Consider the following 3,010-nt stretch of genomic DNA (forward strand, 5'->3'; position numbering starts at 1 on the left):
GCATCAATTCTTCTGCGCTCAGCTATCTTTATAGTCCAACTCTCACATCCATACATGACCACTGGAAAAACCATAGCCTTGACTAGACGGACCTTTGTTGACAAAGTAATGTCTCTGTTTTTCAATATGCTATCTAGGTTGGTCATAACTTTCCTTCCAAGGAGCAAGCATCTTCTAATTTCATGGCTGCAATCACCATCTGCAGTGATTTTGGAGCCCAGAAAAATAAAGTCAGACACTGTTTCCACTGTTTCCCCATCTATTTGCCATGAAGTGATGGTACCGGATGTCATGATCTTAGTTTTCTGAATGTTGAGCTTTAAGCCAACTTTTTCACTCTCCTCTTTCACCTTCATCAAGAGGCTCTTTAATTTTTCTTCACTTTCTGCCATAAGGGTGGTGTCATCTGCACATCTGAAGTTATTGATATTTCTCCCGGCAATCTTGATTCCAGCCTGTGCTTCCTCCAGCCCAGCATTTCTCATGATGTACTCTGCATGTAAGTTAAATAAGCAGAGTGACAATATATAGCCTTGATATACTCCTTTTCCTATTTGGAACCAGTCTGTTGTTCCATGTCCAGTTCTAACTGTTGCTTCCTGACCTGCATACAGGTTTCTCAAAAGGCAGGGGGGTTCAGGATGGGGAACACATGTAAATCCATGACTGATTCATGTCAATGTATGGCAAAAACCACTACAATATTGTAAAGTAACTAGCCTCCAACCGATAGAAATAACTGGGAAAAAAAAAATAAAGAATAAATTAAAAAAAAAGAGGCAGGTCAGGTGGTCTGGTATTCCCATCTCTTTCAGAATTTTCCCACAGTTTATTGTGATCCACACAGTCAAAGGCTTTGGCATAGTCAATAAAGCAGAAATAGATGTTTTTTTGCAACTCTCTTGCTTTTTCGATGATCCAGCGGATATTGGCAATTTGATCTCTGGTTCCTCTGCCGTTTCTAAAACCAGCTTGAACATCTGGAAGTTCATGGTTCACGTATTCCTGAAGCCTGACTTGGAGAATTTTAAGCATTACTTTAAGTGTGAGATGAGTGCAATTCTGTGGTAGTTTGAGCATTCTTTGGCATTGCCTTTCTTAGGGATTGGAATGAAAACTGACCTTTTCCAGTTCTGTGGCCACTGCTGAGTTTTCCAAATTCGCTGACATATTGAGTGCAGCACTTTCATAGCATCATCTTTTTTTTTTTTTTTTCCATAGCATCATCTTTTAGGATTTGCAATAACTCAACTGGAATTCTATCACTTCCACTAGCTTTGTTCGTAGTGATGCTTCCTAAGGCCCATTTGACTTCACATTCCAGGATGTCTGGCTCTAGGTGAGTGATCACACCGTCGTGATTATCTGGGTTGTGAAAATCTTTTTTGTACAGTTCTTCTGTGCATTCTTGCCACCTCTTCTTAATATCTTCTGCTTCTCTTAGGTCCCTACCATTTCTGTCCTTTATTGAGCCCATTTTTGCATGGAATTTTCCCTTGGTATCTCTAATTTTCTTGAAGAGATCTCTAGTCTTTCCCATTCTATTGCTTTCCTCTATTTCTTTGCATTTATCACTGAGGAAGGCTTTCTTATCTCTCCTTGCTATTCTTTGGAACTCTGCATTCAAATGGGTATATCTTTCCTTTTCTCCTTTGCTTTTCACTTCTCTTCTTTTCACAGATATTTGTAAGGCCACCTCAGACAGCCATTTTGCTTTTTTGCATTTCTTTTTCTTGGGGATGATCTTGAGACCTGTCTCCTGTACAATGTCACGAACCTCCGTCCATAGTTCATCAGGCACTCTGTCTATCAGATCTAGTCCCTTAAATCTATTTCTCACTTCTACTGTATAGTCATAAGGGATTTGATTTAGGTCATAACTGAATGGTCTAGTGGTTTTCTCCACTTTCTTCAATTTAAGTCTGAATTTGGCAATAAGGAGTTTATGATCTGAGCCACAGTCACCTCCTGGTCTTGTTTTTGCTGACTGTATAGAGCTTCTCCATCTTAGGCTGCAAAGAATATAATCAGTCTGATTTCAGTGTTGACTATCTGGTGATGTCCATGTGTAGAGTCTGTCTTGTGCTGTTGGAAGAGGGTGTTTGCTATGACCAGTGCGTTCTCTTGGCAGAACTCTGTTAGCCTTTGCCCTGCTTCGTTCTGTACTCCAAGGCCAAATTTGCCTGTTACTCCAGGTGTTTCTTGACTTCCTACTTTTGCATTCCAGTCCCCTATAGTGAAAAGGACATCTTTTTTGGGTGTTAGTTCCAGAAGGTCTTGTAGGTCTTCATAGAACTGTTCAACTTCAACTTCTTCAGCATTACTGGTTGGGGCATAGACTTGGATTACTGTGATATTGAATGGTTTGCCTTGCAAATGAACAGAGATCATTCTGTCATTTTTGAGATTACATCCAAGTACTGCATTTTGGACTGTTTTGTTGGCTGTGATGGCTACTCCCTTTCTTCTAAGGGATTCCTGCCCACAGTAGTAGATATAATCGTCATTTGAGTTAAATTCACCCGTTCCAGTCCATCTTAGTTCACTGATTCCTAGAATGTCAGTGTTCACTCTTGTCATCTCCTGTTTGACCACTTCCATTTTGCCTTGATTCATGGACCTAACATTCCAGGTTCCTATGCAATATTGCTCTTTACAGCCTCGAACCTTGCTTCTATCACCAGTCCCATCCACAACTGGGTGTTGTTTTTGCTTTGGCTCCATCCCTTCATTCTTTCTGGAGTTATTTCTCCACTGATCTCCTGCAGCATATTGGGCACCTACCGACCTGGGGAGTTCATCTTTCAGTGTCCTATCATTTTGCCTTCTCATACTGTTCATGGGGTTCTCCAGGCAAGAATACTGAAGTGGTTTGCCATTCCCTTCTCCAGTGGACCGGACCACATTCTGTCAGAATGTGAGATCTTAGTTCCTCAACTAGGAATTGAACCTGGGCCCACAGCAATGAAAGTGCTGAGTCCTAACCATTGGACCACCAGGGAAATTCCCC

The 3,010-nt window shown here is 41.2% G+C and overlaps 1 non-coding gene across 1 annotated transcript; it reads right to left on the bottom strand.

Moving 5' to 3' along the window:
* Positions 1-2,929: 2,929 nt before the first annotated feature.
* TRNAE-UUC (transfer RNA glutamic acid (anticodon UUC)) lies at positions 2,930-3,002 on the bottom strand. The gene has a single exon. It is a non-coding gene; the product is annotated as a tRNA-Glu (tRNA).
* Between the last annotated feature and the right edge of the window lie 8 nt (positions 3,003-3,010).

Source organism: Muntiacus reevesi, chromosome 4 (genome assembly GCF_963930625.1).
Source record: "Muntiacus reevesi chromosome 4, mMunRee1.1, whole genome shotgun sequence".
Lineage (NCBI taxonomy): Eukaryota > Metazoa > Chordata > Mammalia > Artiodactyla > Cervidae > Muntiacus > Muntiacus reevesi.